Source organism: Lemur catta, chromosome 1 (genome assembly GCF_020740605.2).
Source record: "Lemur catta isolate mLemCat1 chromosome 1, mLemCat1.pri, whole genome shotgun sequence".
Lineage (NCBI taxonomy): Eukaryota > Metazoa > Chordata > Mammalia > Primates > Lemuridae > Lemur > Lemur catta.
This window is the reverse complement of record NC_059128.1, coordinates 179412204-179425826: the sequence shown is the minus strand read 5'-3', so window position 1 is coordinate 179425826 and position 13623 is coordinate 179412204. Positions and strand designations below refer to the sequence as shown.

The window sequence follows — 13623 nt, the reverse complement described above, 5'->3', positions numbered from 1 at the left end:
AGGGCCCTGTGACAGGAGTTGGACAGACAAAGCAGTGCTGGCTAACCCTGATGCTCTCCTCACTAGGTTCTGAGAGCATTTAATGCCCTGCTGCGTGACTCCACGTGACTCATGCTTGGCAGGGGCTAGCTGCACGGGCCTTGGAGGGTCCCTCCATCTCCAGTTTCACATTGCTCTTTTTCCTCTATCTTGTCACTGGAGTAAGGCAGAAGTTTGTAAGCATGAGACTCTCAGACATTCGTGTTTTCTGAAGGTGAGTTGGTCTAGTTTGAAGATTTATGCTCTTAAGGCTACTGGAAGTGAGTGCTGGGGTATCACAGAGCCCCAGTCCCCCACTAGAGGACTGAGGAGAGAGCACAGTCATTTCCCTTCTGGTCCTCCTAAGCCCTACACAGCAAGAAGAACACTGCTCAGGGCAATCACCCGTGGCCACAAGGGATCCTTGCCAAAGGGTTGCGAATTTCTCACATAGTTTATATCAGTATATAAATGGAAATAGCTTAGTAATTCTGACAATTTACATTTAAAATCATATAAATACATATGCTCTTAGTCTGTATATTTCAGGGGATGGCGTAAAACTGAAATTTCACGTTTTTCTGCTTCCTCTACTTCTTTCACAGGACAATGGTGTGTGTGACTTCTTGGGTTATTCCCACTGTTAACACATTAGAGAAAACTACTGACAGACATAGTGTTGTAAATGTAAGACAATTACCTGGTGCAGACTTTCTGGGATGGCTTCAGTGACTTATTCAGATAAAGAACTCAGCCATTTTAAACCAATTTATCACATACCAAACCTGGACAAAAAAAGATTAAATTGATTCACTAAATATGGTCAGATTTTATTTTTTAATTTACAGAGTAATCATTGACACTGTATCTTAAGAATGGTCTTTGCAGGGAATAAAATCATCTCGTCTACATCAAGAACTTATTTTTCCTTGTATAGAATTAGGTTGTATTAAGTGGCTGTCATGGGGTCTCATCCTCCTCCTGCTAATGGTCAGCATTTTCCCCAATCCCCTTGTAGATACACACTAGGGAAAGAGAAAAAGAATGTTTTTGGGTAAACTAGTGCAGTCTTCTAAGACACTTCTTTCTGTAGACATAGTTACTACTAATAAGAAGTATGATAATGGATTTGATTTTTACTTGTAATTCTACAGTTAAACTTTGTTAAATGATTCTACTTTTGTTTTAGTATAAAGCTTATACAAATGTTATGATACCGTACTTTAAAAAATATCCTTTTAAAAGATTATCTTTTCTGTTTTTCTTTTTCATAGAATGCCTGCATGTAGTATAAATGTCAAGTTACAAAAGAATATAAAAGTAAACATTTCACCTTCTCTAATCTGGATCCACTTTCCAGAAAGACTAATATTAATAGTTTCTTATGTATCTCAAGGCTTAAAAATGCATACACATGCATATAAATGTGTATATCCATATTTCTTTTTTGCACATCATACTATTCTGCTCTTTTATTTGTTTTACTTATTATAATGGCTAGCAGATTTCCCACAACAGCATACATAAATCTCCCTCATTCATTTTGATGACTATACAATATTCCATTCATTGCACAAATACATGATAATCTAACCAATCTTCTATTAGTGGGCCTTAATCTTTTTTTCAGTTTCCCTTTTGATTGCTACAAAAATGCCCCAATAATCATATTTATACTTACTCATTTTTGTACTTTTATAAATATATCAGTATAAGTTCCAAACAGAATTGTTGAACTAAATTGTTTGTATACCCTTAAGTTTTTTATGGATATTTATAAAATATTTTACATAAAGGTTGCACCAATTTATGATATTAAAATTCTGGCTTTAGTCAAATCTTTTTTTCTTAATCTGATAAGTAAAAACATATGTCTTTGTTTTGATTTGCATTTCTTTAATTATGAATGAGGTTAAGCTTCTTTTCACTTTCTTATTATTTTCTGTAGTTATTCCTCTACTAGTGTGCCAAGCCCTGGCATTTGCTCATTTTTCAATTAGGTGTTCATTGTTTCTCATGTTATGTTAAAGAAACAGGCATTTTACACGTAATGTCTGGCAAACAGATTTCCCAGGTTCCTTGTTCATCCTTTGACTTTGTTTATGGTACTTTTTATTATGCAGACATCTATTTTTATGTAGCCAAATTCATCATTATGTTTCATTATAGATTTTAAGGATTTAAATAAGAAATATTTTTTAAAGTTGAAGAATATTGTGTATAGGTTACTTTTTAAACAGCTGTGTACACCAACTTTATCATTGTCATATGGAAGAATTTTGGCCTAAGAAGGATCTGTTACCCAAAGAAATTTCCCATAAGATGATTTTACCTACAAAATACCAAGACAGTATGAATTCTGGGAGCTATTTTATAAGGCTCTAGTGCACCTTAGGAAAAAAATTATAGGAAGGGTCGGATTTATAGTACCATTCTATAGAAAGTTAAAAGTGGTTGTCTAAGACCTAAAATACAGAGTGAGTTACACAGAAAGTAATAGCAATTCTAAGACAAATAGAAATAAACATAAAATCAACAGAGATCCATTATAGAAAAATTTTAAAGCACATACAAAAAAAAAAGAGAGAGAAAGAAAGAAAGAAGAAAAAATAATCACCCCTGGTCTTACCATCTCAAAAGATTTTAAAATTTGTTGTATATTTTTCCTAGTCTTTCTTATCTACTCCACAGATAGGCATTCATTTCAAAAATGTATTAAGTGATTATACTCACAAAGAAGCACTGACATAACTAAATTACTTTCACTAAGATACCAATAACCCAAGACAGGCTTAACTAGCACCTTGACAAGAATCTGCCCCTCCCCATACACACACTGGATCATACTTATGATTCATGTTTTATACATTGGTTTTTTTCACTTATCTTTTCTTGCCATTAAATGTATTTAAACATATAAAATATATATGTTATATGTTACATTATATATTTGTGTAAAATATATAATGACTATATAATGTCCTATCATATGGCTTAATCTAATGGGAATTTAAAAGAATAGGAATAGATCTGTATTCTCTCAAAAATCCATTCTGATAACTCAGTAAATCAAAGGCCAGGACATAGTCACGAAACCACTACACAAGAATCACAATGAAATTCTTCTTCATTCCTGATAAAGTGGCAGCAATTAACTGTGTAAAGATTCAGGGCTTCGAGATATAGTGATACAACGTGTTTTATGTGAAGTGACATCATTTGAATGGAAAAAGAGGTTATTAAAGCTGGGTTAATGGAACATTCTTGTTCTAGAGGCATACCCTGTAATTTAGAAGCATTTGGATCAGGTGACAGGAATCTGAGTCAAAAAGTGAAAAAAGTATATGTGCTGATAAAATTGTAAATATATGAAGTTTACTAGAAAAAAATACTGTGAGATTCTTAAAAATCTATTTAAAAAACTGGTGCAGATTATATTCAGCCACAGTCACAAATGTTTGGGCTTAGTGAAACCAGGGGACTCTAAAGGGCCATAGGGGATGGTCACTGGTACTTTATCACTTATTACTATTAAGAAACTGCCTGCTGGGTGTAGGATACCTGCCCCCGCCCAGTACTACTTCCCTTTCCCAGCCCCCAGTACTTGGCATGATGGTAGCGTGGGTTGATTTTGCCCTAACCCATAACTTAAAAGTTAGACGCTGTCTTGTTAGTGCTGCCTGAATATCCAAAGTTCTAGATCCAAACAGTTGGAGAAATTCTATCTCCTAGGAATGTTCCAACATCACTGAGAAAACTGGCTGCTCAATCCTGTTGGCACACCTCTCCTCTCAAACACGATCACAGGGAACCCAAATCCAGACTCACTTGTCTTTTCACTGACATCAGTGGGCAAAACAAGGGGTATTCAGCACGATCCAACTGACGGATGTCAAGAGAATCTACATGCACTGGGAAAAATAGTTCAGGGGCCGAATCATTTGGGCAGTCACTGGCTTAAAATAAGTCACCATTTGCTTGGAGACCGACTGGTTAGTAACTACATTAGACTACAGTTTTGTAAACCATGCTTGATTCTGCTAAATAAGCATTTCTATTAAAAGCTGAAAAAGCAGTATGTTGGAATGCTAAACAGTCTACATGTATGTAGAGAACAACTTATTCAAGAGAAAACTTACTTTATAGCATCAGAACACTAAAAGGCAAACAGTGAATTTTAGATAAGTTATGGGAAAAAATAGAGATATCGAAAGTTAATTTTTAAAAGTATGTCACTTTTTTAAAAGAATCTTTATTGAGGTATAACTGATACACAAAAACTGTACATATTAAATATGTATATATTATATATATATATTTGAGACAGAGTCTCACTCTGTTGCTCTGGGTAGAGTACTGCAGTGGCTTCATCATAGCTCACTGTAACCTCAAACTCCTGGGTTCAGCCTCCCGAGTAGTTGAGACTACAGGTGCCCACCACGATGCCTGGCTAATTTTTCTATTTTTAGTAGAGACAGGGCCTTGGTTTTGCTCAGGCTAGTCTCGAACTCCTGAGCTCAAGCAGTCCTCCCGCCTCGGCCTCCTGCAGTGCTAGGATTACAGGCGTGAGCCACCACACTTGGCCTTAAATATATATTTTGATGAGTTTAGACAAGCTGTCATATTTTTAGTATTTTTCACAACAACTAAAGGGGGGGATTTCTAGAATTTTTTTATTATTGTAGTAAAGGCAACTATTACAAGCAAAATGGCACAGGTCTTGTTTTTTTAGATGAGGGAAATAGGGCTTGATTTCAAATTGTAACTTTAAATCAATTTTTAAATAATTAGTTGGCTTTAAAAAATCGGCAGCCTAGTGTAGAGCAGCTAAGAGCACAGGCTTTGGAATTAGAATTCCTGTGTTGAATTCTCAACTGTATCAGTTACCACATTTGGGTAAGCCACTTATCTTGTTATTACTCAGTATTCCCATTTATAAAATGAGAATAAAGCAGTGACTATCTCACAGCATTGTTGTAAGAATTAAATAAAAAACACCATCAAAAGGATGAACATTGTGTTTGGCACATTATATGTGCTCAATAAATGTTAGCATTATTAAAAATGTTAGTTTATTAAAAAGTCAAGAAGATAACCTTTAGGCAGTCATTCTAAGCAAGCCGTAAGTGCTGTACACTGTGGTTCTCTAATTTTATATGCATTTGAATCACCTGGGGATCTTGTTAAAATGCAGATTCTCATGCAATGCGTCCGGGTAAGGTCTGAGATTCTGCATGGCTAACATACTCCCAGGTGATACCCATGGTGCAAGTATGTGGACTGTGACATCTGAGGTAGTTGTGGATGGCTGCTCCTGATTTGTAATATGTGTCTCAAAAGGATGAATGGGGGAAGGGGCACAAAGGAAGGTGTGGGCAACATGTGAACAGATTTAATATGCTCCCCAGGGGATTCTAATATTCTTGTCTTGCCTCCCAACACCTCATGAACCAGTGATTTGGTATTTCAACTTTTATTCCTTTTTTTCCCTTTCTTTATTCTTTACTATCCCCTGGCCATTGCTGCTTATGTTGAAAAATGGTATTAATGCTTAGTTCCCCAATTAGCAAGCCTACTTTAAATCATTTTATTGTATGTAACAGGATAATACACCTAAATGAGATGAGAAAAAATGGTTTCTCTAATATTCTCTTCTAAAACATAGGCATCTGAAATGTATTTAACATTTTCCATACAAACAAAAAGCCAACAAACTAAAAACAGGCAAACAAGTGACTTCTGTGAAGCATTTAGTAATAGAAAGCAAGGATGCATTAAATGTGGCCCATACTATCAAAGGAGTTATAATCCCATGAGGAAGGGAAAGGAGCAGTGGTTATTATAGAAGTGTCTTGGAATCAAACAATGTGAACTCTTTAGACATTCTACCAAGGCAGGACAGAAGTTTTTAAATGGTTTCCTACTTCCTATCACAGTGGCAGTGGGACTTATTAGAGACTCATATCTAAGTATGTGCTTAGCTTGACCAATCTCTTTCTAGGGCAAAGACCAATTTTTTTTTTTTGCAGACAGGGTCTCACTCTGCTGCCTGGGCTAGAGTGCAGTGGCATCATCATAGCTCATTGCAATCTCTAATGCTTGGGCTCAAGCAATCCTCCTGCCTTAGCCTCCAGTGTAGCTGGACCACAGGTGCATACCACATTGCCTGGCTAATTTTTGTATTTTTTGTAGAGACCGGGCCTCATTCTTGCTCAGGCTGGTCTCGAACTCCTGGCCTCAAGCGATCCTCCTAGCTTGGCCTCCCAAACCACTAGAATTACAGGTATGAGCTATCTTGCCTGGCCCCAAAACCATTTTTATACTTTGATGTAACCTCCGGGCCTAATCTCACTCAGATCTATAGTATTTCCTCTATAAGTATCTGCAACTGTTTCATAGATACAATTCTTCATTTTCCAAAGTAGATTAGAGGAGCTTTGATTAGTACAGGATGAGAAAATATCTAAAGAAATTTAGCAAATGAGCAATAATAAGTTCTTTTTAAGAGTATATAATTATATGTGTATTTACTGATATTCTTACTCTGCAGTTAGCCATTCAGAATACTTAAATCCATTGATTTAAATAAGATTTTAACATCATTTGGTGAAAATCAAGGAATCCTATGTGTATGTAAAATGAATAAGAAATCATATAAAAATTGACTCAAACTGAAGGATTATTAATTCTCTGATTTTGCATTTTAAGCACATCTAGAACTAAGTCTTGAAATAGGAAGGCACACTGCAATTATAAAAAACAAAACATACTCATTTCTTACCTATTTTACAAACTTTTAAATGTTAGAAAAGTAATTATATGTGAGACTAGCACCACAATTTAAAATATTCTTTGGTACAGAAAAATAACTCTGACAATAACTGACAGATTCTAGGCATTTATTTCTACTTAACACATTTAGAAGATACACCTATTGAGGAACTAAACAAAGCAAAAACAAATGCGAACCCTTCTAAATTGAGCCATAAGAATAACATAAAATAAAGCAGTCACACAGCGTTTACACTATATAATGAATTCTTCGTTACTAAAATATTTTGAAAGACAATTTTGGTTTTCATATGCAAGAGAATTTTTTTCCCCTGTGAACATCTGCTATGAAGAGATAGGATCAAAATCAGATAGCAAATCTTTTAGTGTTAATACAATCACAGCTAGTAACAACATTCACTTGTCATTTCTATGACTATTCTAAGTATATACTTTGCTTTCTATTTTCACTTATCAAATTTGTCATTAAATTAATAAGTAATGAAATATCTGGCAAGTGTATAATTCTTAATTTTTTTTTGCTATGATCCAGTGTATTTTAGAGCCCTAATAGGATAATAGTAGTCACTTGTCAAATCAGTTGGATATTACCTTAAATCTCTATAGATACTCCTTGATTTAAAATGGCTTTATATATTAAGCTATTAGAAAGTTTATTTTTGGAAGCTAAAGTTCATCATGTTAAGAAAATAGGAAATGTGAAGTGATAAATAAATTTAGGATGCAAATTAATCAAAATTTACTTTTGTTTAGTGGAGATTTAGTATACTGCTTAAATACGCACCTACATGAAAAGAAATATAGATCATGTGATCCAATGACTAGGCAACTTTGAAAGAGAAACCTTAGAATGATTTTGAAGAAAAATAATAGCACTTTCCAGTGGTGATGCGTTTAAAAGCTGATTTGTCCAGTTTGCCAGATAATATGGGAGGAAAGTGCTCCTAACCTGGGCTTGGATACTGCCTCATATTTTGTTGCTCTGGCTCCATATTTGTTTATTGCCACAGTGTATCTTCAAGACAGCTTTTTAATCTTTACAACACTTGGACTTCAAACTTCTAAACATAATTCTTAATTTGCTAGCCTACTTAGGAGACTCTTTGGCATTCTCCAGCCATGACTGAGCAGGAAAAGGACTAGGTAAACTAATAAACATGGGGCTAGAGGGCAGGAACTTGCATTAAGCAGCCAAAACATGTAAATATGGAGGGTCGCTATCTTTGTCCCTGTAACAAATTTGAAAGCAAAATACAGTTATCTGCTTGAAAGGGCACTGTCGCAGCACAGATAAAACTATAGGAGACCTGCAACTATGAGTTTCAAATTTCTTCTCAGCTAAGTATTTTACCTGGGCTTTGGGTAAGTAGCAGATTAAACTTTTCTTCCTCATGTTCCCTCTAGCACAGGGGAAAATTAGTCATTACTATGAATTAGCCATTGTCATAATAGCAACATCAGTAATAAGTACCGGCAGCAGAAAAAACAAAAACAAAATTATGTACACACATAAACACACAATTCTGACCCCAAACTAGAAAGAAGAAAAAGAAAAGTAAAAAACTTGAAAAATCCACAAAAACCCTGTCCTTTTTTGAACACTTCCCCAAAGAGAGGAAGAGGAAAGATTTAAGCTTAGAATACTGTGGGACAGGGAGCACTGCTGCAGCCAACAGTGACTGAAAGACATTTTGTAAATCTCACGGAGGACAAGTCTTCCATCGGCATCAGTTGAACCAGTGGAAGAAAACCAATTTTCTTAAGTTGGATGATGGAGCAGTTGATTCAGTTTAAGGTCAAAGAAGAGCAGAATCAGAAATCAAGGTCTCATGATGTGAGCAAAGAACAGTGAAGTCAGGGGAAAAAGAGTGGGGAGAGAGAGTAGATAACAGACTTGAAACTAATAATCATGAAACTTTGGCAAATGTTGAGACTTAACAACTTGGGGCTACCCCTGAGCCTTATAGGAACTGCCAACCATAATGTAGGGTGTGGACACTTGGAGCAATCACTGAAAAACCTAATGTTTGTCCAGAGCAGATAATTTAACAAGAGAGTTGGACAGTTTTGAAAACTGTAAATATCTTCTAATAGGATAATTATTTTAGACTTTTTTTAAGCGATAACCAGGAAACAAAAGGAATCAAATAATTTTATCACTGGAGGGGACCTTATAAACAGAGACTCGAAGTTCTGAGTTGTTAAATAATGTTCCTAATAGCACACAGCTACTTGTGGGAGTCTCCCCTCCCTTTCTTCTGTGCTTCCCTGCTTCTGCGCTGTCAGGAAGGGTGGTGGAGAGGAAGGAGAGGGTACCAGGGCATTACCAGGGAATCCATCACAGTCTGAGGAGAGATTATCCAAGTGGGGTCTTGATAGCTGGGGAAACAGCAAAGAAGACAAGGGAAGCAGGGCAATTTTCTAGAGAAGACTCATAAGGGAGTTAAAGCCTATGCTAAGGGGACTAAACACCTAGGGACCCAGGACCCTCAGGAGATAACTACCAAGAGAATCATGTTGGGGATGAAGCACCTTCAGAAGGAGACACAAGTTGTCCAACAAAATTATAGAACAGTAGGATGCCAGATCTCTTGCCTCTCTGTTACTTTCTCTTCTCAGAATGACACAAGAAAGAAATGTAGCCAAGTCCCAAATGTTTCCCAGGGGAAGGTGAGTACCTAAAGTTTCACTGACAAGATAAGGCTCCTGAGGGCCTTAGCTTTTAAATACTTAATGAGGCTATCAGCAAACAAAGGTGAACGTCCCCAGATGGGTTCAACAGCCAGGTCACTAATGGTTGCCTAGAGATAACTGGGCAGAAGGAGATGCTTTGGGCAAGATTTGCTGAGGTCTTCTGGAGACCACAAGCAGGCTGGCACCACGGAGACCCTGAGCTGGACATTGAAGGGAATTGGAGAATGGGTGCTAGATACAGAAGTAGAGTGCAGGAGGAGGGCCTGCAAGAGGCTCTGTTCAGTCCTGGAAGCAGAAGACCTGCAACAACGTACAAATGTGCACTGGCCACAGCTGTGGGGATTGGGGTGTGGAGACACCCTGCTTCTCCCTCCCCAATTTGATGAATCAAAGGGCACCTGGAACATCTGAGGTGGGAGAGTTTGGCCCAGAGGGGGTGGTGTCCAATGTCAAGGACCCACCGGTATGGTTTACAGGGGGGAGGGGGGGGGATGAGCGGTTCGGGAACATTGCCTGGGAAGCAGAGGGGGAGGTTGGGGATAGTCTTAGCTTCGCCTCAAAAGTAACACAATTTTTAAATGGACGCAGGGCAGAGTCATGCGGACTTCCCACTCCGGTCACGGGTAAAAGACAAGAGTTAACTAAAAGCCTGGGGAAGAAAGTTTACTTGGTTGCAACCCATTTCTAGAGACTTCTAACTTCTACTCAAAAAGAGTTGGGTCAAAACTGAATGAAATGTTCGGGCACGCGGCAAAGAAGCCCACGTTGTCCCCCCTCCCACCCCACTCCAGAAGCCCCTCACCTGATCCGGGGACGGGCGGCCAGCTCCGAGGTGGTCTCTTTCTCCTTGGTCGCTGGAAACCTCCCAGCACAGAGCCAGAGATGAGACAGCGGGACAGGAAACTTAGCACCTCGGCCCCCGCAGTCCCGAGCCGCGTCCTGTCCGGAGCCGGCGCTGGTGCCGGCTCCCGCGTCCCGCCGAGCGCCCTCACTGCCGGCCTCGCCCGCCGCCCCCCGTCGCCCGCCGCCCCGGGCCGGGCAGCGCTGCCAGCCGTGCGCCCGCCCAGGCGCTCTGTCCCTCGCCGCTGCCTGGGGTCTCGCTGTCAGGCGCCGGAATCCTCGGCGAGGAGGCACCTCGGAATTTATAGTCAGGGGCGTTGCTGCTCCGAGGGCTCCAGAGACGAGGCTCTGTTTTGCATTCTCTCCTCCTCCGCCCCGCCCCGGCAGAACCTCCCGGCCCAACCTCCTCCCTCTTCAGAGACTGCTGGCAGCGGGGATGATGCCACGGTCTCTCCGCGTTATCAGCTGTCAATCAGATCGGCACTCACCTGGCCCCGAACCCCCCGTCGCGAGAGGTCGCAAAGCGGGAGAGAGCTGGGGAACAAAAGTATCAGTTTTCATGAGGATTAATATTCCTCTGCTTTTTTTATTTTAACTTGGAAACTTTGAAGGACTAATTAGGGAACTTTTTTTTTTTACTGTGAGTAACTGGAACTTTTATAACTCACAAGGTTATAAAATGAAAGAATGGACATTTCCTCTTATTGGCATGCATTATTCCTCTTATTCGAGTTGCATTACTTAAGATGTAAAAATAGAAAAAAAATTAAAAACAAATACCACCAAATAATTAAGGGAGTGTTAATATCAATTCTTCACAAAGGGCTCTTCCAAAAAATAGAAGAATAATGATCGTTTCCTAACTCATCCTATGAGAACAGTAGTATTATCCTGATATCAAAACCAAATAGATATTTATTACAAGAAGACTGCAGACCAATATGTCTTATAAATATAGATAAAAATCCTCAATGAAATGCTAGCAAATTGAATCCAGTAACATATAAAAGAATTGTATACCAAGGTGAAGTGAGATTTATCACAGGAAAGCAAGATTAGGCTACCAAAAATTAATTGATGTTTGATAGATCAGTAGGGTGACTATAGTTTACAATAATCTATGTTTATTTGAAAATAGCTAGAAGAGAATAATTTGAATGTTTTTAGCATAAAGAAAAGACAAATATTTAAAGTTATTGATATCTCAATTACATATAATTTTATCTTCACAAATTATATGAATGTATTAAATTATTGCTTGTGTTCCCAAATATGTACATCTATTATGTATCAATAAAAGTAAAATTAAAGAAGGAAAAAAATCAATGTGATAAACCATATCAATAAAGACAAAACTCCCACAATTTTCTCAACAAATTAAAGAAAAAAGCATTTGACAAAAATCCAACACCCTTTTATAACACTCAATAAACTAGGAATGGAAAGAAACTTCCTCAAACTGCAAAGTCCATTTATGAAAAACTTACTAGTATCATACTTAATGTTGAAAGATGATGTTTTCATGTGTCTAAGATTAGGAACAAGTCAAGGATGTCTGGCCTCCCCACTTCTATTCAACTTTGTATTAATACTAAAGGTTCTAGTCAGGGAAATGAGGTGAGAAAAACAAAAGGCATTTAGATTAGAAAGTAAATAAAACTTTTTCTGTTGGTAGGTGACATAGTCTTATATTTTAAAAGCCCTTAGGAATCAACTAAAAAGCTATTAGGTCTAATAAATGAGCAAGTTTTCGGAGTATAAGATCCATATACAAAAATCAGTTGTATTTCTATATGCTAGCAATAAACAATAAAAAATGAAATTAAGAAAACAATTTACTCCTTGATTTTTACTACTTGTTGTGCCCATCTTCACCTTCTCCCTGCAGACCTTGTTGCTATGTCTGGAAAAATTGACAAAATCAAGGACTTTCTGCTCACAGCCAGGTGAAAGGATGCCAAATCTGTCAAAACTAAGAAAAATAAGAGTAATGTGAAGTTTGATGTTCAATGCAGCACATACCTTTAGACTTGGTCATCATAGAACAAGAGAAGACAGAGAAGTGGAAGCAGTCCCTACACCCTAGTTTGAGCAAAGGAGATGAAATGAACCACACACACTTCTTTCAATTGTATTAACATTTTAAAAATTCAAAGAAAAAAAATTCATGTACCTTAGATCAAAGTAATAAAATACGTAAAAATAAATTTAACAGAAAGGGTACAAAAGTTGTACTCTGAAAACCAACAACATTGTTGAAATAAATTAAATTATACCTAAATAAATGTAATGACACTCTGTGTTCACGGACTGGAAAATTTAATATTGTTTAAATGGCATTAATCCCCAAATGATCTACAGATTAAAAACAATTCTATGAAATCCAAAGCTAATTTCTTGAAGAAATTAACAGGGCTATCCTAAAATTCATATGGTAGTGCAAGGGACCCAGACAGTTCTGAAAAAGAACAAAGTTGGAAGACTCATACTTCCTGATTTCAAAATTTACTACAAAACTACAATAATCAAGGCAGTATAGTACTACCATAGGGATAGATATATAGATCAGTGGAATAGAACTGAGTCCATAAATTAAATTCTTGTGTTTCTGGTCAATTGATTTTCAACAAGAGTACTAAGACAATTCAATGAGGAATATATGGTCTTTTTAACAAATGGTACTGGAATAACTAAGTATTCACATGCAAAAGGATGAAGTTGGACCCCTTACAATATCACACGTAAAAAAATAACTCAAAATGGATCATAGACCTAAATGTAAGAGCTAAAATTATAAAACTCTTAATATAAAACATAGGAGTAAATCTTTGTGACCTTGGGTTATGTAAAACCTTCTTAAGTGTAACACCCAAAGCACAAGCAACATAAGAAAAATAGATAAATTGGATTTTATCAATATTAAAAGCTTCTGTGTTTCAAAGGACATCAAGAAAGTGAAAAGAAAACCCCCAGAATGTGATTATATATTTATAAATCATATATATGATAAAGACTTGTATTCAGAATATATTAAGAACTTTTCAACTCAATAATAAAAACACAACCTAATTAATAGGCATTTATCCAAAGAAGGTAGACAATGGCCAATAAGCACATGACAAAACTCAACATCATTACCCAGCAAGAAAATGCAAATCAAAACCGCAATAAGATATGTCTTTATGCCTACTGGGATAGCTATAATAGAAAAGTCAGAAAACAAAAATTATTGGCTAGGATGTTGAGGAATTGGAGCCCTCATACATTGTTTGTGGGAAT

General features: G+C 37.1%; 1 protein-coding gene across 1 annotated transcript in view; it reads right to left on the bottom strand.

Annotated features, from left to right (window-relative positions):
- AGTR1 (angiotensin II receptor type 1) overlaps positions 1 to 10503 on the bottom strand; it is a 44456-nt gene extending 33953 nt beyond the window's left edge. Inside the window, exon 1 of the mRNA XM_045539426.1 lies at positions 10307 to 10503. The gene's annotated coding sequence lies outside the window, so the exon portion shown is untranslated. The remainder of the gene's footprint in view (positions 1 to 10306) is intronic.
- Between the last annotated feature and the right edge of the window lie 3120 nt (positions 10504 to 13623).